Source organism: Myxine glutinosa, chromosome 5 (genome assembly GCF_964187855.1).
Source record: "Myxine glutinosa chromosome 5, kmMyxGlut1.1, whole genome shotgun sequence".
Classification (NCBI taxonomy): Eukaryota; Metazoa; Chordata; class Myxini; order Myxiniformes; family Myxinidae; genus Myxine; species Myxine glutinosa.
This window is the reverse complement of record NC_136265.1, coordinates 105542354-105567838: the sequence shown is the minus strand read 5'-3', so window position 1 is coordinate 105567838 and position 25485 is coordinate 105542354. Positions and strand designations below refer to the sequence as shown.

At 43.8% G+C, this 25485-nt stretch overlaps 1 long non-coding RNA gene across 1 annotated transcript; it reads left to right on the top strand.

Annotated features, from left to right (window-relative positions):
* The first annotated feature begins 3212 nt into the window (after nt 1-3212).
* LOC144892049 (uncharacterized) lies at nt 3213-3478 on the top strand. The gene is made up of 2 exons (XR_013623364.1): nt 3213-3326; nt 3434-3478. It is a non-coding gene; the product is annotated as an uncharacterized LOC144892049 (long non-coding RNA).
* Nucleotides 3479-25485: the final 22007 nt, after the last annotated feature.

Sequence of the window (25485 nt, the reverse complement as noted above, 5' to 3'; positions counted from 1 at the left end):
TTGTTGATTTGGTTTGATTGATGACATGTAATCAATAATTCTGTTTACCTTGGTAGTGATAGTTGTTGATTTGGTTTGATTGATGACCGGTAATCAATAATTCTGTTTACCTTGGTAGCGATAGTTGTTGATTTGGTTTGATTGATGACCTGTAATCAATAATTCTGTTTACCTTGGTAGTGATAGTTGTTGATTTGGTGCAATTGATGACCGGTAATCAATAATTCTGTTTACCTTGGTAGCGATATTTGTTGATTTGGTGCGATTGATGACCGGTAATCAATAATTATGTTTACCTTGGTGGCGATATTTGTTGATTTGGTGCGATTGATGACCTGTAATCAATAATTCTGTTTACCTTGGTGGCGATATTTGTTGATTTGGTTTGATTGATGACTGGTAATCAACAATTCTGTTTACCTTGGTGGCGATATTTGTTGATTTGGTTTGATTGATGACCGGTAATAAAAAATTCTGTTTACCTTGGTAGCGATAGTTGTTGATTTGGTTTGATTGATGACCTGTAATCAATAATTCTGTTTACCTTGGTAGTGATAGTTGTTGATTTGGTTTGATTGATGACCGGTAATCAATAATTCTGTTTACCTTGGTAGCGATAGTTGTTGATTTGGTTTGATTGATGACCTGTAATCAATAATTCTGTTTACCTTGGTAGTGATAGTTGTTGATTTGGTGCGATTGATGACCGGTAATCAATAATTCTGTTTACCTTGGTAGCGATATTTGTTGATTTGGTGCGATTGATGACCGGTAATCAATAATTATGTTTACCTTGGTGGCGATATTTGTTGATTTGGTGCGATTGATGACCTGTAATCAATAATTCTGTTTACCTTGGTGGCGATATTTGTTGATTTGGTTTGATTGATGACCGGTAATCAACAATTCTGTTTACCTTGGTGGCGATATTTGTTGATTTGGTTTGATTGATGACCGGTAATCAATAATTCTGTTTACCTTGGTAGCGATAGTTGTTGATTTGGTTTGATTGATGACCGGTAATCAATAATTCTGTTTACCTTGGTAGCGATAGTTGTTGATTTGGTTTGATTGATGACCGGTAATCAATAATTCTGTTTACCTTGGTAGCCATAGTTGTTGATTTGGTTTGATTGATGTCCGGTTATCAATAATTCTGTTTACCTTGGTAGCGATAGTTGTTGATTTGGTTTGATTGATGACCTGTAATCAATAATTCTGTTTACCTTGGTGGTGATAGTTGTTGATTTGGTTTGATTGATGACCGGTAATCAATAATTCTGTTTACCTTGGTAGCGATAGTTGTTGATTTGGTTTGATTGATGACCTGTAATCAACAATTCTGTTTACCTTGGTGGCGATATTTGTTGATTTGGTGTGATTAATGACCGGTAATCAATAATTCTGTTTACCTTGGTAGCGATAGTTGTTGATTTGCTTTGATTGATGACCGGTAATCAATAATTCTGTTTACCTTGGTAGCGATAGTTGTTGATTTGTGGTGATTGATGACCGGTAATCAATAATTCTGTTTACCTTGGTAGCAATAGTTGTTGATTTGGTGCGACTGATGACCGGTAATCAATAATTCTGTTTACCTTGGGAGCGATATTTGTTGATTTGGTGTGATTGATGACCGGTAATCAATAATTATGTTTACCTTGGTCGCGATATTTGTTGATTTGGTTTGATTGATGACCGGTAATCAATAATTATGTTTACCTTGGTAGCGATATTTGTTGATTTGGTTTGATTGATGACCGGTAATCAATAATTATGTTTACCTTGGTAGCGATATTTGTTGATTTGGTTTGATTGATGGCCGGTAATCAACAATTATGTTTACCTTCGTGGCATTAGCTCTTTCACGAGCCTCGATCTTGTATACAAAAAAAAAAAAAAAAAAAAAAAAAAAAATTTGTTGATTTGGTGTGATTGATGACCGGTAATCAATAATTCTGTTTACCTTGGTAGCAATATTTGTCGATTTGGTGTGATTGATGACCCGTAATCAATAATTCTGTTTACCTGGGTGGCGATATTTGTCGATTTTGTGTGATTGATGACCGGTAATCAATAATTATGTTTACCTGGGTAGCGATATTTGTTGATTTGGTTTGATTGATGACCGGTAATCAATAATTATGTTTACCTGGGTAGCGATATTTGTCGATTTGGTGTGATTGATGACCGGTAATCAATAATTATGTTTACCTTGGTGGCGATATTTGTTGATTTGGTTTGATTGATGACCGGTTATCAATAATTATGTTTACCTTGGTGGCGATATTTGTCGATTTGGTGTGATTGATGACCGGTAATCAATAATTCTGTTTACCTTGGTGGCGATATTTGTTTATTTGGTGTGATTGATGACCGGTAATCAATAATTCTGTTTACCTGGGTGGCGATATTTGTCGATTTGGTGTGATTGATGACCGGTAATCAATAATTATGTTTGTTTTTTTTTGTTTGTTTTGTTTGTTTTTTTGAACACTGAATCGAGGCTCGTGAAAGAGCTAACATTTACTTCACAAACAAATCAACCAGACAAACAAAATATATAAAAAGAGGGAGCGGAAGACAAGATGGGGAGAGAATGGGAAGCACACAAACACAACATTTGAGAGCAGGGAGATGTGTGGAAGGGAGAGGGCTTTGGGGGAGGATATTTTGTTATAGAACTCTGTTCCCTCATCAGTCCATAACTTCTTTGGTTTCCTTTTATCCCTATCAAATATTAGGTTAAAGGCTAACATTAAAGTATCACCCCTTTTATTTTTTAAAGGAACAACCCAGGCAAATCTACTCCTCAAATCAATAACAGTTAAAGCATACCTCAAACCCTTATCATTATTTCGTTCGATTAAATCAATCAATCATGTTTACCTTGGTAGCGATATTTGTTGATTTGGTTTGATTGATGACCGGTAATCAATAATTCTGTTTACCTTGGTAGTGATATTTGTCGATTTGGTGCGATAAAAAAAAAAAAAAAACACCTTTAGAGGCCATTTTTCCCTGCAAAGCGAGGGTTGGCCTTTTTCGGGAACCGTGGTTGTTGTTGTTTTTCGGTCCCCTTTTTGTAGCAATGTTTTACGGCCGGATGCCCTTCCTGACGCCAACCCTTTTTGCCGCCTTTAACGACAGGCAGGGAATTACCAGTGAACTGGTACTCAATTGGTGATGACCGGTGTGGTGAAAATGTAAGTTGAACCCAGGTGTGACGCTCACTTAAACCACTGGGCGGTGTCTATAAGACCTCGGGACGTCCACGACTCGAGGCCACTCCTGCGACTTTATACAATGACATGTAGAATTGAATGGTACGTACCCACTTATATTCTAGGCTTGCTTGCATTGACTGATATATCCAATCTTTCTCATATGATGCCTTGATCCTGACATATATGTTGCATGGTGTATTTTACAGGATGATGTTACGATCTAATTGAAATTAAACCTATCTATGGGACGAGTTGTGGATTTGGTTGATTTTCACAACACTTAATTTCAATTATGATCTTCGGAAATGGCGGGACACGAGTCTTGCGATGGCCGGATGAACGCAGATCACAGACGAGCGTTCCCGACATTCTCCGCGCTCCTGCGAGGCCCACCTCGGAGAAGAATGACCGGCGGCGGACCCGTCGAGCTAGCTCCAGCTACGGAGCTCCGACTACTCTCGCCGCCGGTCTGCCTCAAAAGGACCGGATGCGATGGGGACCTCGCAAGCCTTTTGCGGGACCGCGTCGTCAAAACGCGAACTGCTCTCCTGAGGCCCGAACGCCGGAGCAGGCATGACGGACTCCGGCAAGACGCCTGGAGAACGATGTTACTGGGCAACGTCCTGCAGCCGAAACCCCGTCGGAACGACGGACCCGCTTGGAGCCGACGGCCCGACCAACTGATTTGCGTGCCTCGGCCCGAGATGAGATGACCACACGAGTGTTCACGACTCCCTTGACTGTCATGCCGCGCTCGGAAGCACCTCCACGCGCGAATCGCGCGCGCGGCACCCGTCGCGTGCACTGCTCTGTGAGGCCTATGATTCCGATCGCTGCTCGGAATCACCTCCTCCTACGCGACGCTGCATGCTGCACCCATCGCGTGCACTACTCTGTGCCCGACCGATCGCTGCTCGGAAGCACCTCCCCGCGCGAATCGCGCGCGCTGCACCCGTCGCGTGCACTACTCTGTGAGGCCTACGAGAGGCCTACGATTCCGATCACTGCTCGGAATCACCTCCTCCTACACGCAGCCACGCTGCGCCCAACGCGGGCACCACTCTGCGAGGCCGGCGATTCCAATCGCTGCACGTCGTTATCACCTCCTCCCACGCGAAGCCACGCTGCGCCCAACGCGGGCACCACTCTGCGAGGCCGGCGATTCCAATCGCTGCCCGTCGGAATCACCTCCTACGCGCGAATCGCGCGCTGCCCCATCGCGGGCACAACCCGATCAATCTCTGCTCGGTGGAATCACCTCCTACGCGCAAATCGCACACTGCGCCCTTCGCGGGCACCACTCCGCGAGGCCGGTGATTCTGATCGCGGCTCGTCGAAATCCCACCTACGCGCGAATCGCGCGCTGCCCCATCGCGGGCACAACTCGATCAATCGCTGCTCGGTGGAATCATCTCCTACGCGCAAATCGCGCACTGCGCCCTTCGCGGGCACCACTCTGCGAGCCGGCGATTCTGATCGCGGCTCGTCGAAATCCCACCTACATGTGGCTACTCAACGAGGCCGGCGAACTCCGCTGCCCGGAATCGCCTCAATGGAGGCTCGCTTGGCACCATTCGAGGACTCGCCGCAGCACGGATGAGTTTCTAAGGACGTCGAGCGGGACCTTCATAGCCTTTCACGACACTCGGGCTTATGCTTATGATAGATGATCGTATACCATGTGTATTCTATATGACTAACTATGTCTAAAGCTCCGGACAAAACACGGCCCGAAAGCTAAACAAACGAGACGCTACTTCAGGTCGTGATATGTATTCGATCCTTTGACCCGAAAGCTAACAAACGAGACGCTACTTCAGGGCGTGATATGTATTCGATCCTCTGACCCGAAAGCTAACAAACGAGACGCTACTTCAGGGCGTGATATGTATTCGATCCTTTGACCCGACAGCTAAACAAACGAGACGCTACTTCAGGTCGTGCAGTCTATCGCTGCCAAGCATGCTCGCCCTCTCGACTCGGCGTGCTCGCCCTCTCGACTCGGCGAAGCCGCACTGGTTCAACGGGCCGAGCTCAACTTTCGGTTTCCCTCGTACGCGGTGCGCCCTAGATAATACTTTTCGCTCGTCGGCCGGGTTCGTATTCCGTACACCGATCTCGAGCCCGCTCGAATGCTGCTGCCCAATGGACGCGAGACTTTAGATTTCGGAGTGCTACTTTACTCCGTCTGGGGATACCGCTCAGCTGGAACTCGCCGTCAAACCCGCCCGCACGCGCCCGAACCAATTGATGACGTCATCGACTAAATCACGCGTTTGCTTTACAGCGCCATTTAACTGTTTCCCGCGCTTGCGTCATCAGAGTTCGTCTACCTGGGTACCTCTACAGATAGCAGAAATACTCAATCTGACCGCCCCTGCCCGAAAGTGCGTGTCATAACGTGGCGGCCTTCGAGGGCGACTAGCGAACATCGAGGACTTATGCCGTTAATCGATAAGGCGCGGGGCATTTGGGGGTGCACGGTGACCCCATGACACGGTGACATTGAGCGTTGCGCACTCCCTCGTCTCCTGAGCAAGCCACGTGGGCACCGGCCCGCCGGATCGCCCTTGACTCTGGGCTTGTTGCTTCTAGGACAGGTCTCCTGGCTCGCCTCCACACATTTCGAGACTGCGAGACGCCTCGCCCGGCCGCTGCCTGATTGCGTTCCCTCTGACCCAGACTGTGAAGGTCGCTCGACTTCGGTGCGCGGTGCGCGGCTGTTATCTCACACTTCACGACGGGGGGGGGGGGGGGGGGGGATGGATGAGTGAGGGGGTGAGATGATGGTTCATCCATCCGGGCCATCCGCTCTTGGATGTCGATCCATCCATCCGGGCCATCCTCTTGGATGTCGATCCATCCATCCGGGCCATTCTCTTGGATGTCGATCCATCCGGGACGTTTTCCATTTCTCGATCTCGACGTTTTCTCTCCGGGACAATCCCTCCGGGACGGTAGCCGGTATAGCCGGTATCGCCGCGTCGATCCATCCATCCGGGCCATCCTCTTGGATGTCGATCCATCCATCCGGGCCATCCTCTTGGATGTCGATCCATCCATCCGGGACGTCTCTCGGTAGCCGGTACGGCCGAACGGGCCATGGATGGACAATCCATCCGGGACGTTCTCTCGGTAGCCGGTAGCCGGTATAGCCGATCTTCTCCGATCCTCTGCGCGCTGTGCTGCAGGTCGGGAGATTCTGCGCGCTTCGCTGGGAAGGCGCATTTCGGTCGTTTTGTGCGTCGTCGTACCTGCCATGCCGGTCGTTCGGGCAGCCTACGGAGGGCACTCGTGGCAAACGTTTTGCTTGAAACTATTTGCCGGAGCTTGTAATTCGTACGCGCTGCCGTCAGAGAGCGCTCGAGTCTCGTGATTTCAAAACAGGGGGACTCCGGGGTATCGCGTAACTCTCGTTATGGCTCCCGTCGGTTCTCTCCCTCGGCAATTCCATGACATGGATCTAATGTGGATCGACCATGTACCCTTGGGAGCCAAGGCAGGTACAAACTTACTGTAATGGACTTACTGTAATGGCCTCCTGTCATGTAATCTTACTTACTGTTACAACTCCTTGGCCGGTACAGACTTACTGTAATTGACTTACACTGTCATGGCCTCCTGTCATGTAATCTTACTTACTGTTACAGCTTACTGTAAAGAGGCTTACTGATTTACACATCTTCCACATCGACACATCTTCCTGTAATGTGTTGCCTTGCGACGAATAGACATGGCTTACTGATTTACACATCTTCCACATCGACACATCTGCCTGAAATGCGTTGCATTGCGACGAATGGACATTCGCTCTTCGACAAGGTACACCTTATGTAATGAGTTGCATATCGCAAAGGTACACCTTATCCAGCACATAGGCCTGTGAGACTAGACTATTGTGACCCACAGGCTCATCGTCTGCCAGTATCGGACATGTTTGCTAACCAGGCTATGAGTGCGCCTAGAGAACATCTGCCGTCTCTACCTTCGCCTGATACACCCCTGCCTGAAGCGGTGAGGGCACTGAGGTGCCCCTCCGACACCTGCCTCCAGCGGCTACAGCGAAGCAGGGGACTCCGGATTTGGGGACGTCGTACCCGGTAGTTTCCGAACCTGTGCTGGCAGGGTAATTCGCCACACTGACCTCTACGGATGGACCGACTGACCTGTACTACTGATAATGGATTATTATTATTATTTTATTTTTTTTTGTTTGTATACAAGATCGAGGCTCGTGAAAGAGCGAACATTAATCACACAGAAAGACAAACCGACACATAAAACATATAACATCGGGAGCGGTAGACAAGATGGGGAGAGAGGGGGAAGGACACAAACACAACATTTGAGAGCAGGGACCGAGAGACATGGAGACATCGAGAGATCTGAGAGAGGGCGAGGGCTTTGGGGGGGGGGCATGGGAAGGGGGCGGTGGGAGAGGTATAAAACATATGGACACTGCCAGGACTTCCAGGAAAGAAGTTGGAATTTCAAACAAGGTGGATCTGGGGTGAATTAGCGGGGGTAGAAAAGATCAAGGTTTTGGATGGGGGAAGATAAGAGATGGTGGTGAACAGCTGTTTTAAAGACCTGGAGGGAGGAGTGGGATTGAAGGGAGTGAGGGAGTTTGTTCCAGAGGCGGGAGAAAAGAGGAATGAAAGAGTGAAGGTGAGCAGAGAGCCGAGATTTCGGCAGTTTAACCATCAGAGGGTTGCTGGCAGATCTTGTGCGACCTGTAGGAATATTTGGGGGACAGAGCACAGAGAGAGCTGGGGGTGCAAGGCCGGAGAGGAGTCGGTAGAAGACAGAAAGACCACCTACCTGCCTGCGGTGAGTGAGTGAAAGGCCCTCAGAGATAGCTTCATCGCGGGAGATTCCAATAATTCTGAAAGCTTTGGTTTCAACAGCGTGAAGCCGAGCTAGGTGTGAGGCAGGAGCACCGGCCCATAGGGGAGAACAGTATTCCATTGAGCTGCGGATGAAAGCCTTGTATGTGGTGAGGAGCTCAGGTGTGCCGAGGAAGGACTTCGCACGACGGAGGATGCCCAGTCGGCGACTGGCTTTGGAGGCCAGCTTGGAAATGTGGTTTTCCCAAGAAAGATCATGGCAGATAGTGAGACCCAAAATCTTGAGCGACAGAACTTCTTGGAGAGGATTGTTGAGAAAGTAGATGGGAGGGTTGTCCAGTCGATCTTTTCGGAGAGACATAGTAAGAGTGTGAGATTTGTCAGGATTGAAAGACATGTTCCACTTGTTTGACCAGTCTGTGATTTTGTCCAGGTCTTCAGAGAGTGAGGAGGCAGCAGACTTCGTATGGATTTGTTTCGTATAGCGCTTTCCAGGAAGCCCTAAAGACGCTTTGACAGTGTGCGAAACATAACACAATGGCGCAAAGACAAGAATCAATAGGGATATTTCTTTGACACCCTAATAATGATATAATGACTTCCTCTACCCATTAATGCTGACGCGCGCTCGCTTCCTGCCTAGTGGCAGCATAGTTCTAACGGCGGGGAGAATGTGGTGAAAATGTAAGTTGAACCCAGGTGTGACGCTCACTTAAACCACTGGGCGGTGTCTATAAGACCTCGGGACGTCCGCGACTCGAGGCCACTCCTGCGACTTTATACAATGACATGTAGAATTGAATGGTACGTACCCACTTATATTCTAGGCTTGCTTGCATTGACTGATATATCCAATCTTTCTCATATGATGCCTTGATCCTGACATATATGTTGCATGGTGTATTTTACAGGATGATGTTACGATCTAATTGAAATTAAACCTATCTATGGGACGAGTTGTGGATTTGGTTGATTTTCACAACAACCGGTGCGATTGATGACCGGTAATCAATAATTCTGTTTACCTTGGTAGCGATAGTTGTAGATTTGGTGCGATTGATGACCGGTAATCAATAATTCTGTTTAGCTTGGTTGCGATAGTTGTTGATTTGTGGTGATTGATGACCGGTAATCAATAATTCTGTTTACCTTGGTGGCGATATTTGTCGATTTGGTGTGATTGATGACCGGTAATCAATAATTCTGTTTACCTTGGTAGCCATAGTTGTTGATTTGTGGTGATTGATGACCGGTAATCAATAATTCTGTTTACCTTGGTGGCGATATTTGTCGATTTGCTGTGATTGATGACCGGTAATCAATAATTCTGTTTACCTTGGTAGCGATAGTTGTTGATTTGGTTTGATTGATGACCGGTAATCAATAATTCTGTTTACCGTGGTAGCGATAGTTGTTGATTTGGTTTGATTGATGACCGGTAATCAATAATTCTGTTTACCTTGGTAGCGATAGTTGTTGATTTGGTTTGATTGATGACCGGTAATCAATAATTATGTTTACCTTGGTGGCGATATTTGTTGATTTTGTTTGATTGACGACCGGTAATCAATAATTCTGTTTACCTTGGTAGCAATAGTTGTTGATTTGGTTTGATTGATGACCGGTAATCAATAATTCTGTTTACCTTGGTAGCGATAGTTGTTGATTTGGTTTGATTGATGACCGGTAATCAATAATTCTGTTTACCTTGGTAGCCATAGTTGTTGATTTGGTTTGATTGATGTCCGGTTATCAATAATTCTGTTTACCTTGGTAGCGATAGTTGTTGATTTGGTTTGATTGATGACCTGTAATCAATAATTCTGTTTACCTTGGTGGTGATAGTTGTTGATTTGGTTTGATTGATGACCGGTAATCAAGAATTCTGTTTACCTTGGTAGCGATAGTTGTAGATTTGGTGCGATTGATGACCGGTAATCAATCATTCTGTTTAGCTTGGTTGCGATAGTTGTTGATTTGTGGTGATTGATGACCGGTAATCAATAATTCTGTTTACCTTGGTAGCGATAGTTGTAGATTTGGTGCGATTGATGACCGGTAATCAATCATTCTGTTTAGCTTGGTTGCGATAGTTGTTGATTTGTGGTGATTGATGACCGGTAATCAATAATTCTGTTTACCTTGGTGGTGATATTTGTCGATTTGGTGTGATTGATGACCGGTAATCAATAATTCTGTTTACCTTGGTAGCCATAGTTGTTGATTTGTGGTGATTGATGACCGGTAATCAATAATTCTGTTTACCTTGGTGGCGATATTTGTCGATTTGGTGTGATTGATGACCGGTAATCAATAATTCTGTTTACCTTGGTAGCGATAGTTGTTGATTTGGTTTGATTGATGACCGGTAATCAATAATTCTGTTTACCGTGGTAGCGATAGTTGTTGATTTGGTTTGATTGATGACCGGTAATCAATAATTCTGTTTACCTTGGTAGCGATAGTTGTTGATTTGGTTTGATTGATGACCGGTAATCAATAATTCTGTTTACCTTGGTAGCCATAGTTGTTGATTTGGTTTGATTGATGACCGGTTATCAATAATTCTGTTTACCTTGGTAGTGATAGTTGTTGATTTGGTTTGATTGATGACCGGTAATCAATAATTCTGTTTACCTTGGTAGCGATAGTTGTTGATTTGGTTTGATTGATGACCTGTAATCAATAATTCTGTTTACCTTGGTCGTGATAGTTGTTGACTTGGTGCGATTGGTGACCGGTAATCAATAATTCTGTTTACCTTGGTAGCGATATTTGTTGATTTGGTGCGATTGATGACCGGTAATCAATAATTATGTTTACCTTGGTGGCGATATTTGTTGATTTTGTTTGATTGATGACCGGTAATCAATAATTCTGTTTACCTTGGTAGCAATAGTTGTTGATTTGGTTTGATTGATGACCGGTAATCAATAATTCTGTTTACCTTGGTAGCCATAGTTGTTGATTTGGTTTGATTGATGTCCGGTTATCAATAATTCTGTTTACCTTGGTAGCGATAGTTGTTGATTTGGTTTGATTGATGACCTGTAATCAATAATTCTGTTTACCTTGGTGGTGATAGTTGTTGATTTGGTTTGATTGATGACCGGTAATCAAGAATTCTGTTTACCTTGGTAGCGATAGTTGTTGATTTGGTTTGATTGATGACCTGTAATCAATAATTCTGTTTACCTTGGTAGTGATAGTTGTTGATTTGGTGCGATTGATGACCGGTAATCAATAATTCTGTTTACCTTGGTAGCAATATTTGTTGATTTGGTGCGATTGATGACCGGTAATCAATAATTATGTTTACCTTGGTGGTGATATTTGTTGATTTGGTGCGATTGATGACCTGTAATCAATCATTCTGTTTACCTTGGTAGCGATAGTTGTAGATTTGGTGCGATTGATGACCGGTAATCAATCATTCTGTTTAGCTTGGTTGCGATAGTTGTTGATTTGTGGTGATTGATGACCGGTAATCAATAATTCTGTTTACCTTGGTGGCGATATTTGTCGATTTGGTGTGATTGATGACCGGTAATCAATAATTCTGTTTACCTTGGTAGCCATAGTTGTTGATTTGTGGTGATTGATGACCGGTAATCAATAATTCTGTTTACCTTGGTGGCGATATTTGTCGATTTGGTGTGATTGATGACCGGTAATCAATAATTCTGTTTACCTTGGTAGCGATAGTTGTTGATTTGGTTTGATTGATGACCGGTAATCAATAATTCTGTTTACCGTGGTAGCGATAGTTGTTGATTTGGTTTGATTGATGACCGGTAATCAATAATTCTGTTTACCTTGGTAGCGATAGTTGTTGATTTGGTTTGATTGATGACCGGTAATCAATAATTCTGTTTACCTTGGTAGCCATAGTTGTTGATTTGGTTTGATTGATGACCGGTTATCAATAATTCTGTTTACCTTGGTAGTGATAGTTGTTGATTTGGTTTGATTGATGACCGGTAATCAATAATTCTGTTTACCTTGGTAGCGATAGTTGTTGATTTGGTTTGATTGATGACCTGTAATCAATAATTCTGTTTACCTTGGTGGTGATAGTTGTTGATTTGGTTTGATTGATGACCGGTAATCAAGAATTCTGTTTACCTTGGTAGCGATAGTTGTTGATTTGGTTTGATTGATGACCTGTAATCAATAATTCTGTTTACCTTGGTAGTGATAGTTGTTGATTTGGTGCGATTGGTGACCGGTAATCAATAATTCTGTTTACCTTGGTAGCGATATTTGTTGATTTGGTGCGATTGATGACCGGTAATCAATAATTATGTTTACCTTGGTGGCGATATTTGTTGATTTTGTTTGATTGATGACCGGTAATCAATAATTCTGTTTACCTTGGTAGCAATAGTTGTTGATTTGGTTTGATTGATGACCGGTAATCAATAATTCTGTTTACCTTGGTAGCCATAGTTGTTGATTTGTTTTGATTGATGTCCGGTTATCAATAATTCTGTTTACCTTGGTAGCGATAGTTGTTGATTTGGTTTGATTGATGACCTGTAATCAATAATTCTGTTTACCTTGGTGGTGATAGTTGTTGATTTGGTTTGATTGATGACCGGTAATCAAGAATTCTGTTTACCTTGGTAGCGATAGTTGTTGATTTGGTTTGATTGATGACCTGTAATCAATAATTCTGTTTACCTTGGTAGTGATAGTTGTTGATTTGGTGCGATTGATGACCGGTAATCAATAATTCTGTTTACCTTGGTAGCAATATTTGTTGATTTGGTGCGATTGATGACCGGTAATCAATAATTATGTTTACCTTGGTGGTGATATTTGTTGATTTGGTGCGATTGATGACCTGTAATCAATAATTCTGTTTACCTTGGTGGCGATATTTGTTGATTTGGTTTGATTGATGACCGGTAATCAACAATTCTGTTTACCTTGGTGGTGATATTTGTTGATTTGGTTTGATTGATGACCGGTAATCAATAATTCTGTTTACCTTGGTAGCGATAGTTGTTGATTTGGTTTGATTGATGACCTGTAATCAATAATTCTGTTTACCTTGGTAGTGATAGTTGTTGATTTGGTGTGATTGATGATCGATAATCAATAATTCTGTTTACCTTGGTAGCGATAGTTGTTGATTTGGTGCGATTCATGACCGGTAATCAATAATTATGTTTACCTTGGCAGCGATAGTTGTTGATTTGGTTTGATTGATGACCGGTAATCAATAATTCTGTTTACCTTGGTGGCGATATTTGTTGATTTGGTGTGATTGATGACCGGTAATCAATAATTCTGTTTACCTGGGTGGCGATATTTGTCGATTTGGTGTGATTGATGACCGGTAATCAATAATTATTTTTTTTTTTTTTTTTTTTTTTTTTTTTTTGTATACTGAATCGAGGCTCGTGAAAGAGCTAACATTTACTTCACAAACAAATCAACCAGACAAACAAAATATATAAAAAGAGGGAGCGGAAGACAAGATGGGGAGAGAAGGGGAAGCACACAAACACAACATTTGAGAGCAGGGAGATGTGTGGAAGGGAGAGGGCTTAGGGGGAGGATATTTTGTTATAGAACTCTGTTCCCTCATCAGTCCATAACTTCTTTGGTTTCCTTTTATCCCTATCAAATATTAGGTTAAAGGCTAACATTAAAGTATCACCCCTTTTATTTTTTTAAAGGAACAACCCAGGCAAATCTTCTCCTCAAATCAATAACGGTTAAAGCATACCTGTATCCCTTATCATTATTTAGTTCGATTAAATCAATCAATCATGTTTACCTTGGTTGCGATATTTGTTGATTTGGTTTGATTGATGACCGGTAATCAATAATTCTGTTTACCTTGGTAGTGATATTTGTCGATTTGGTGCGATAAAAAACAAAAAAAATAACCACCTTTAGAGGCCATTTTTCCCCGCAAAGCGGGGGTTGGCCTTTTTCGGGAACCGTGGTTGTTGTTGTTTTTCGGTCCCCTTTTTGAAGCAATGTTTTACGGCCGGATGCCCTTCCTGACGCCAACCCTTTTTGCCGCCTTTAACGACAAGCAGGGAATTACCAGTGAACTGGTACTCAATTGGTGATGACCGGTGCGATTGATGACCGGTAATCAATAATTCTGTTTACCTTGGTTGCGATAGTTGTTGATTTGTGGTGATTGATGACCGGTAATCAATAATTCTGTTTACCTTGGTGGCGATATTTGTCGATTTGGTGTGATTGATGACCGGTAATCAATAATTCTGTTTACCTTGGTAGCCATAGTTGTTGATTTGTGGTGATTGATGACCGGTAATCAATAATTCTGTTTACCTTGGTAGCGATATTTGTCGATTTGGTGTGATTGATGACCGGTAATCAATAATCTGTTTACCTTGGTTGCGATAGTTGTTGATTTGTGGTGATTGATGACCGGTAATCAATAATTCTGTTTACCTTGGTGGCGATATTTGTCGATTTGGTGTGATTGATGACCGGTAATCAATAATTCTGTTTACCTTGGTGGCGATATTTGTTGATTTGGTTTGATTGATGACCGGTAATCAATAATTCTGTTTACCTTGGTGGCGATATTTGTTGATTTGGTGTGATTGATGACCGGTAATCAAGAATTCTGTTTACCTTGGTAGCGATAGTTGTAGATTTGGTGCGATTGATGACCGGTAATCAATAATTCTGTTTACCTTGGTAGCGATAGTTGTAGATTTGGTGCGATTGATGACCGGTAATCAATAATTCTGTTTAGCTTGGTTGCGATAGTTGTTGATTTGTGGTGATTGATGACCGGTAATCAATAATTCTGTTTACCTTGGTGGCGATATTTGTCGATTTGGTGTGATTGATGACCGGTAATCAATAATTCTGTTTACCTTGGTAGCCATAGTTGTTGATTTCTGGTGATTGATGACCGGTAATCAATAATTCTGTTTACCTTGGTGGCGATATTTGTCGATTTGGTGTGATTGATGACCGGTAATCAATAATTCTGTTTACCTTGGTAGCGATAGTTGTTGATTTGGTTTGATTGATGACCGGTAATCAATAATTCTGTTTACCGTGGTAGCGATAGTTGTTGATTTGGTTTGATTGATGACCTGTAATCAATAATTCTGTTTACCTTGGTAGCGATAGTTGTTGATTTGGTTTGATTGATGACCGGTAATCAATAATTCTGTTTACCTTGGTAGCCATAGTTGTTGATTTGGTTTGATTGATGACCGGTTATCAATAATTCTGTTTACCTTGGTAGTGATAGTTGTTGATTTGGTTTGATTGATGACCGGTAATCAATAATTCTGTTTACCTTGGTAGCGATAGTTGTTGATTTGGTTTGATTGATGACCTGTAATCAATAATTCTGTTTACCTTGGTAGTGATAGTTGTTGATTTGGTGCGATTGGTGACCGGTAATCAATAATTCTGTTTACCTTGGTAGCGATATTTGTTGATTTGGTGCGATTGATGACCGGTAATCAATAATTATGTTTACCTTGGTGGCGATATTTGTTGATTTTGTTTGATTGATGACCGGTAATCAATAATTCTGTTTACCTTGGTAGCAATAGTTGTTGATTTGGTTTGATTGATGACCGGTAATCAATAATTCTGTTTACCTTGGTAGTGATAGTTGTTGATTTGGTTTGATTGATGACCGGTAATCAATAATTCTGTTTACCTTGGTAGCCATAGTTGTTGATTTGGTTTGATTGATGTCCGGTTATCAATAATTCTGTTTACCTTGGTAGCGATAGTTGTTGATTTGGTTTGACTGATGACCTGTAATCAATAATTCTGTTTACCTTGGTGGTGATAGTTGTTGATTTGGTTTGATTGATGACCGGTAATCAAGAATTCTGTTTACCTTGGTAGCGATAGTTGTTGATTTGGTTTGATTGATGACCTGTAATCAATAATTCTGTTTACCTTGGTAGTGATAGTTGTTGATTTGGTGCGATTGATGACCGGTAATCAATAATTCTGTTTACCTTGGTAGCAATATTTGTTGATTTGGTGCGATTGATGACCGGTAATCAATAATTATGTTTACCTTGGTGGTGATATTTGTTGATTTGGTGCGATTGATGACCTGTAATCAATAATTCTGTTTACCTTGGTGGCGATATTTGTTGATTTGGTTTGATTGATGACCGGTAATCAACAATTCTGTTTACCTTGGTGGTGATATTTGTTGATTTGGTTTGATTGATGACCGGTAATCAATAATTCTTTTTACCTTGGTAGCGATAGTTGTTGATTTGGTTTGATTGATGACCTGTAATCAATAATTCTGTTTACCTTGGTAGTGATAGTTGTTGATTTGGTGTGATTGATGATCGATAATCAATAATTCTGTTTACCTTGGTAGCGATAGTTGTTGATTTGGTGCGATTCATGACCGGTAATCAATAATTATGTTTACCTTGGCAGCGATAGTTGTTGATTTGGTTTGATTGATGACCGGTAATCAATAATTCTGTTTTCCTTGGTGGCGATAGTTGTTGATTTGGTGTGATTAATGACCGGTAATCAATAATTCTGTTTACCTTGGTAGCAATAGTTGTTGATTTGGTGCGATTGATGACCGGTAATCAATCATTCTGTTTACCTTGGTAGCGATATTTGTTGATTTGGTGTGATTGATGACCGGTAATCAATAATTATGTTTACCTTGGTCGCGATATTTGTTGATTTGGTTTGATTGATGACCGGTAATCAATAATTCTGTTTACCTTGGTAGCGATAGTTGTTGATTTGGTTTGATTGATGACCGGTAATCAATAATTATGTTTACCTTGGTAGCGATATTTGTTGATTTGGTTTGATTGATGGCTGGTAATCAATAATTATGTTTACCTTCGTGGCGATATTTGTTGATTTGGTGTGATTGATGACCGGTAATCAATAATTCTGTTTACCTTGGTAGCGATATTTGTCGATATGGTGTGATTGATGACCGGTAATCAATAATTCTGTTTACCTGGGTGGCGATATTTGTCGATTTGGTGTGATTGATGACCGGTAATCAATAATTATGTTTACCTGGGTAGCGATATTTGTTGATTTGGTTTGATTGATGACCGGTAATCAATAATTATGTTTACCTGGGTAGCGATATTTGTCAATTTGGTGTGATTGATGACCGGTAATCAATAATTATGTTTACCTTGGTAGCGATATTTGTTGATTTGGTTTGATTGATGACCGGTAATCAATAATTATGTTTACCTTGGTGGCGATATTTGTTGATTTGGTGTGATTGATGACCGGTAATCAATAATTCTGTTTACCTTGGTGGCGATATTTGTTGATTTGGTGTGATTGATGACCGGTAATCAATAATTCTGTTTACCTGGGTGGCGATATTTGTCGATTTGGTGTGATTGATGACCGGTAATCAATAATTATGTTTTTGTTTTTGTTTTTTTTGTATACTGAATCGAGGCTCGTGAAAGAGCTAACATTTACTTCACAAACAAATCAACCAGACAAACAAAATATATAAAAAGAGGGAGCGGAAGACAAGATGGGGAGAGAAGGGGAAGCACACAAACACAACATTTGAGAGCAGGGAGATGTGTGGAAGGGAGAGGGCTTAGGGGGAGGATATTTTGTTATAGAACTCTGTTCCCTCATCAGTCCATAACTTCTTTGGTTTCCTTTTATCCCTATCAAATATTAGGTTAAAGGCTAACATTAAAGTATCACCCCTTTTATTTTTTTAAAGGAACAACCCAGGCAAATCTTCTCCTCAAATCAATAACGGTTAAAGCATACCTGTATCCCTTATCATTATTTAGTTCGATTAAATCAATCAATCATGTTTACCTTGGTAGCGATATTTGTTGATTTGGTTTGATTGATGACCGGTAATCAATAATTCTGTTTACCTTGGTAGTGATATTTGTCGATTTGGTGCGATAAAAAAAAAAAAAAAAACCACCTTTAGAGGCCATTTTTCCCCGCAAAGCGGGGGTTGGCCTTTTTCGGGAACCGTGGTTGTTGTTGTTTTTCGGTCCCCTTTTTGAAGCAATGTTTTACGGCCGGATGCCCTTCCTGACGCCAACCCTTTTTGCCGCCTTTAACGACAAGCAGAGAATTACCAGTGAACTGGTACTCAATTGGTGATGACCGGTGCGATTGATGACCGGTAATCAATAATTCTGTTTACCTTGGTAGCGATAGTTGTAGATTTGGTGTGATTGATGACCGGTAATCAATAATTCTGTTTAGCTTGGTTGCGATAGTTGTTGATTTGTGGTGATTGATGACCGGTAATCAATAATTCTGTTTACCTTGGTGGCGATATTTGTCGATTTGGTGTGATTGATGACCGGTAATCAATAATTCTGTTTACCTTGGTAGCCATAGTTGTTGATTTGTGGTGATTGATGACCGGTAATCAATAATTCTGTTTACCTTGGTAGCGATATTTGTCGATTTGGTGTGATTGATGACCGGTAATCAATAATCTGTTTACCTTGGTTGCGATAGTTGTTGATTTGTGGTGATTGATGACCGGTAATCAATAATTCTGTTTACCTTGGTGGCGATATTTGTTGATTTGGTGTGATTGATGACCGGTAATCAATAATTATGTTTACCTTGGTGGCGATATTTGTCGATTTGGTGTGATTGATGACCGGTAATCAATAATTCTGTTTACCATGATGATGACTTTGATAATTATGATTTTAATGACTTTGATGATGATTTTAATGACTTTGATAATGATGATGATTTTGATGACGTTGATGATGATTTTGATGACTTTGATGATGATGATTTTGATGGCTTTGCTGCTGATGATTTTAATGAATTTGATGATGATGATTTTAATGACTTTGATGCTTTTGATGACTTTGATGATGATTTTGATGACTTTGATGCTTTTGTTGACTTTGATGATGATTTTGATGACTTTGATGATGATGATTTTGATGACTTTGATGATGATGACTCTGATGATGATTTTGATGCTGATTTTGATGATGACTTTGCTGATGATTTTCATAACTTTCAGGACGATGATTTTGATGATTTTGATGGCTTTGATGATGATGACTGATGATGATTTTGATGCTGATTGTGATGATGCTGATTTTGATGATGACTGATGACTTTGACGATGATTTTGATAACTTTGATGATGACTGATGATGATTTTGATGATGATTTTTGATGGCTTTGATGATGATTCCTTTGATGATGATTTTGCAAGTCACCCACAGCGTGTTAAATGAGCATCTTTTGAACGACGGCGACTGGAAGTAAAACCTGAATACCATAACATGTATATTGTAAAATGTTAATGCCATGTTGTTCGAAACATGGCGATCATTTACTTTGGCAAACAGAGCAGACACCCCAAGGTCTCACGTGTGGGCACAGCAACACTTACTCTGACACGGTGAGCAGAAAATCCCAAAACCGTTGCCACTCTAATTAGGGATGGGTCACGCTGGTCAACAACCTCAAGTTTCATTCCTCTAGAGAAGGCGGAAGGGAAAGGCTGGAAGGCAGAGAGTGATGTATTCGTGAAGGAAAGGTACATTTTATGACAAGAGCAATTCAAAGGATGTACATAATACGAAGAGACCCCTGGCCGACCGGACCACAAGCAACGCCCCCCGACCATCATGTTGCTTCGACCCTTAAACCCACAGCAACGACACCGGCCACACTCACAAACAGTGACCGAGCACACTCACACACATTCACACACACTCACAAACCCACGGGTCCGATAATGCGTTCACTCCACACGGCCTGAAAAATCACTGCACTTGCGCAACTTGCTTTGCAAAAATGAAACGGACACATTGGTTTTGGCAACACACGGGGAGTCGGTTCACATCGTACCTGTGTTAGGCTTCCGTAGCGTTCACATGCTCGAGCCTCACGCAGATGAAAAAAAAAAACCAAGAGGGAATTTGGAAGATGATGCTTCCCATCCGAAACTCGACAGAGCAGCACGCAACTAATGTGTCTGTTATTGAATTTTGAAGATGATGCTTCCCATCCGAAACTCGACAGAGCAGCACGCGACTAGTGTGTCTGATAATGAATTTGGAAGATGATGCTTCCCATCCGAAACTTGACAGAGCAGCACGATACTAGTGTGCCTGATATTGAATTTGGAAGATGATGCTTCCCATCCGAAACTCGACAGAGCAGCACGCGACTAGTGTGTCTGATAATGAATTTGGAAGATGATGCTTCCCATCTGAAACTCGACAGAGCAGCACGCGACTAGTGTGTCTGATATTGAATTTGGAAGATGATGCTTGCCATCCGAAACTCGACAGAGCAGCATGCGACTAGTGTCTAATACTGAATTTGGAAGATGATGCTTCCCATCGGAAACTCGACAGAGCAGCACGATACTATAAGAGATGTTGTCGCAAACCCTTGTTGTTGTTGTTGTTAGGCCTAGAATTTAAGAAAAGGTCTTTACAATGAAACGCCATATTCATACAAGACCCATTACTTGCAATTCGAGCAGCCAAAAGGTCACGTAGGCATCACTATGTTTGATCATAGTTGAGTAGTTGAACAAACCCTACTCCTCTCTCCAAAAAACCCAAGTATCCTCGGCAGGTTGGAGTGAAGTGGAAGTTTTACGCAAGGATCGCAGAGCAACCAGGGGGTTCTTCACCACCACATATAAGTTAACTTATGGATGGTTAAATATATATTGTTGTGGCTATGAGGATTGTGTTTTTTTTATTGTGTTTTTATTGTATAGTAAATTGTTGCAAAGTATCGCCTTCCTGCCTCCAGTCTGTTGTATAAAGGTCAAAGGGCGTTCCGGTAGTTAATTCCATAAAGCATACATTGAAGGACACTATAATACCCTTGTTCAGTAGCTTATATCCTTATGTGTGTTAGGGTAAGGCTGTGTCTCCCATTAATTGAAATACTCCATTGCACCAAGTGAAATAAGAGTAGATCCCCTTTCATTTCATTTCAATGGCCAACTGCATTTTGGGCGGTTTTCTTCAACCACCATTGGCCACGAGGCTCGGGTCGGGGAAGAAAGGCGTGCCCGCCCATCGTCATCAAGGGCGGAGCCAGAGGGCTGTGCCCACCAATCAGGGCCGAAGGAGCTCACCGATGGGCGTGTCCGGGAGGCCGGCGGCTTTATTCGCCGGAGGCGTTATAAAAGCGCACGCGCAAGAATGACGAGGGTTGCGTAAAGAGGTCCATGACAAGAGAGGTCCATGACCAGGGTTGCGTAAAGAGGTCCATGACAAGAGAGGTCCATGACCAGAGTTGCGTAAGGAGGTCCATGACAAGAGTGGCGGCAAAGAGATCACCAAGAAGAGAGTTGAGTAAGGGATCCCTGAAGAGAGCAGCTTGAGCCACCGAAACTGCAGCTACAGCAGCTTGAGGCCTGGACGGCAGTTTGGAGCAGGGCCGCGAAGGAACGGCGGCTGCCCAACGCGCCGATCGTGCTGCAGGACCCGTTGGACCTCCCTCTCCCTCCAGCCATCCACCTCCTGCCATTCCTATCATCATCCCCGTGTAAGTGTGTTCGTAGTCTGTCTTTTGTCTTGTCCCTGGGAATAAGTTAAGCCTGTTAGATAAGCTAGTATTTTCACTGTGTCTCTAAAATCTTCTGTATATTATTTTCTTATCTTTCCTTCTCCTTGGTTATTTTGAGCCTGTAAATAGCAAATAAATTCTATTCGTATTTCCAATATTTTTGTCTTCTTCTTCTTCACATCCGTGTCGCCTTAGTCTTTTCCCTATTGAATATCTGTGGTGCGATCTGGCCAACGTTCGGGGATCGGGTTAATCGGGGTAACTGTACGACCGCGGGGCCATCCGCTCGGCAAACACAACATCTTATCCGCGGGCCGTAACAATTGGTGTCGGGAGCGGGGTCGGACCCGAAGCGCGCTTAACGCGCTCAAAATTACAAGCTACTGAAATTTGTTTTGTTTTAAAAAACCCAAACTTTGAAATCGCGCCATGGCTGGTCAAGGCGATCGGATGCAGGTGGGTGAGCTAGAGGAGGGGTTAGGAGTAACCCAGGATCAGAGGGACGAAGTAGAGGAGAACAATGAGGTGGTTGAGGAGGTTTCAGACACGCAAAATGGCGCTCTCGCGCACGAGGTTACGGGCGCGCAAAATGGCGCCTTTGCGCACGCGGTTACAGCGGCACCAAATTTGGCGGCGCCCGTGACCATAGCAGCACCGGTGAATTTGGACCTCTTTATGATACAAATAAGGGCGCTCATGGTCCAGACAAGTGAAGACCTGAGGAATGACTTGGGAAACCAAATTGTAGGAATGGGAAACCAACTTGTGGGATTGAGGGCTGATAGTGAGCGATTGGGGGGCGAAATGGGGGGCAAAATGGGAGAAATGGGGGAGCGGCTAGAAGCTAAATTTGAGGGGTTAGACAAGAAATTTGAAGGGTTAGACAACAATTTAAAGGGGTTAGACAAGAAATTTGAGGGGTTAGACAAGAAATTTGAGGGGTTAGACAAGAAATTTGAGGGGTTAGACAATGGGATAGAAGGGGTTAAACATGGGTTAACGGGGGTGGAAAATAGAATGGCTGCCCAGGAGAATCAGATAGAGGGGGTGAAAAATGGGTTAGAGGGGCTAGAAGACAAGATGGAAAACAAATTGCGGGAAATAGGGGAGCAATCCGCCCGAGAAATTAAACAAATGGGAGAGCAGATAGAGGAGGTGAAAATCGGGGTAGAAACCAAATTGGATGCTCAGAGGGATGAATTGGGACAGATGAGGGTGGCATCTACAAAAGAGATGGAGGAGATGAAGGAGGAGATACGACGAGGTGTAAGTGAGGAGGTCTCGGGGGTACGCGAGGAGGTAAAGCGAGGTGAGAAGCGTATGGAGAAAGAGGTGAGAAATGGAACGGCTAGGTTACAGGGGGGAATAGAAGATCTGACGGAGGAGGTGGAACAGCTGACGGTGGGACAGACGGAGTTAGTGGAGCAGGTACAAAGGAACACTGCGGTACTAGGAGGGTTAAAGGCGACACAAAAAGAAATCAAGAACGAATTAATAGCGACACAGAGGGAATGTCAGATGGTACGTGAGGGACTGACAACGAGGTTGGACGAGGTGACAGAAGTAATGGAGACAAAGGACCGGGAGGTGAGGACGCACATAGAAACGGTCAAGGTAGCCTTAGAGGACGAAATTGAGGAGACGCACTGGGAAATAAAAGAGGTGAAGGAAAAATTAGAGAAGGTGGAAGAGGGGGTGAGTGAAATTAAGAAGAGACGGACGGAAACTAAGAGGGAGATAAAGGAGGAGGTGATGGATTATGTACAAGGTCTGTGCTCAACTCATGATGATGTGCTCGCTAACCAAATAAAGAGTTTGCAGGTGGCGAAGGAGGTGCGGAGACGAGGTGCCAAGGTGAGTGGCGATATACGTGAAAATGTATATGGTGTGAGGGGAGCTTCAGTCGGCTTGGGGGTTGATTTGGACCCGGGTGTTCGTGAGAGGCCACTGGTGAAGTGTGTGACAGGTACGGTGTGCGAAGGAAGAGGTGTGCAAGAATGTCCGACTCTGGGGTGTGTGAGGAAAAAGTGCGCGCCAAGGAGTGAGTGTGCTGTCGAGAGTGAGTTGGTTGTTGCGCGTGTGCGAGGGGGCACATGGAAGCGCGGGATGGGGAGTGTTACAAGGGATGTAACGGAAGCATGCACGCCTGTGGTGAGTGTTACGGAGGAAGTAACGGGAGAGTGTGCGCAAGAGGATGCGCGAGAAAGGTGTGTAACGGACGGGTGCATGAGGGAAGAGTGCGCTGTCAAGAGTAAGGGAGAATGCACACCTGTGCTGAGTGTTACAGAGGGTGTAATGGGAGAGTGTGCGCAAGAGTGTGCGCGAGAAAGGTGTGTAACGGACGGGTGCATGTGGAAAGAGTGCGCTGTCAAAAGTAAGGGTGAGTGCGTGACCGAGTGTGGAGGTGAGAGTAGTGAGAGTGACAAGGAGCGTGAGTTGGTTGTGGCAGGTGAGAGAGGATGTACACCTGGAATGGAAGGATGCACACCTGGAATGGTAGAGCGTGTGTGGGAATGCACACTGGAATTGGTCGTGAGGCACGTGGTTGGGTGTGCCAGTGAGAGCACACCTGTGGTTGTCACAGAGGAGGTGACCGAGGAGGGGGCGCGAAGAGGTGTGTTGGTGAGGTGTGCGAACGACGAATGTGTGCAAAGGTGTGCGGTGGTCAGTTGTGTGACCAAGTCTGTGAGCGAAATAACGAGTGCAATAACGAAGTACGCGGGGTGTACGGGCGGCGTTGGAGCACCGAGCTCGGTGAGGGTGAAAGGGGTAGCGTATGCGTGTGAGCATGCAGGTGAAGCATCGACGGTAACCGGGTTAGCGGTTAGAGCGACGTATAGCCGAATCAGGCCCTCGGTGCGCGTCGGGCAGCTTCGCGTGCCGCGAGGACCAGCGGGGATCCGAACCAAGGCGGTTTCGAAAGAACCGCCATACGCGATCCACGCTGGGCCTCGCTCGGAACGGCCCCGTCCGTGCTCCACTCGGCGGAGCGGGCAGCCCGATAGGAAGGGTCGTCATGGCGACCCCTTTTTGTTGAGGCGTTCCGGCAGGTCGAGATCGGGCCATTGGACGGCTTTGTGCCGAGATGATGCGTGGGATCTCGGCCCGGGTAAGCCCCCGTCCTTGCACCGAATGTCGGACGCATCCAGCCGCCGGCACCAAGCAACCCGCATCCATTGCTCGGCTGTGCGAAGCCGAGCTTTGGAAACGAATTGGTGCACCGAGAGGCACTAGTGAGTAGACTGATGACGAGGATAGTGTTTTGGCCCCGAAATTAAAGAAAAGCAAAATTTGATGATTGGCAAAGGATTGGCAGAGTGATGATTGGCAGAGTGATGATTGGCAAATTTTTGATTTGTTGAATTTGGACGAGCAAAATTGGTAGTGGGAGAGATACCCGATGTGATGGGATGGCGACTCTGCCATCTCTCACAGCGGGGGCAAAGGAGCACTAGTTTTATGGGGTTTATGGCAGTGAAAACTAGCCCGGGAGGGTTAGGATATAATGGTAGGGATCTAGCGAAGATGACAATAGGTAACGTTAAGATTAGTTAGTGACAATGGTACCTGTAGTGGGGACGCAGGTAGATTAGTGTGGATGATAATGACGTGGTATGTGCTTAGTTTAAAGGGAAGACGGGGAGCACTAAGTTAGCAGGGCAACAGGTAGATTAGATGATGCCGTGTGTGAGGAACAGGTGTGATTGCACAGGTGTGCAACTGAACAGGTGTATGGAGCAGTGTTTGAGTGAGTGATAGTGATGTGTATTGTGATGACCAAATGGTCCAGGAAGGAAGGAGGGTGCAGGTGGCACCAGGTGTGGTTGCACAGGTGTGCAACGACAGGTGTATGGAGAATG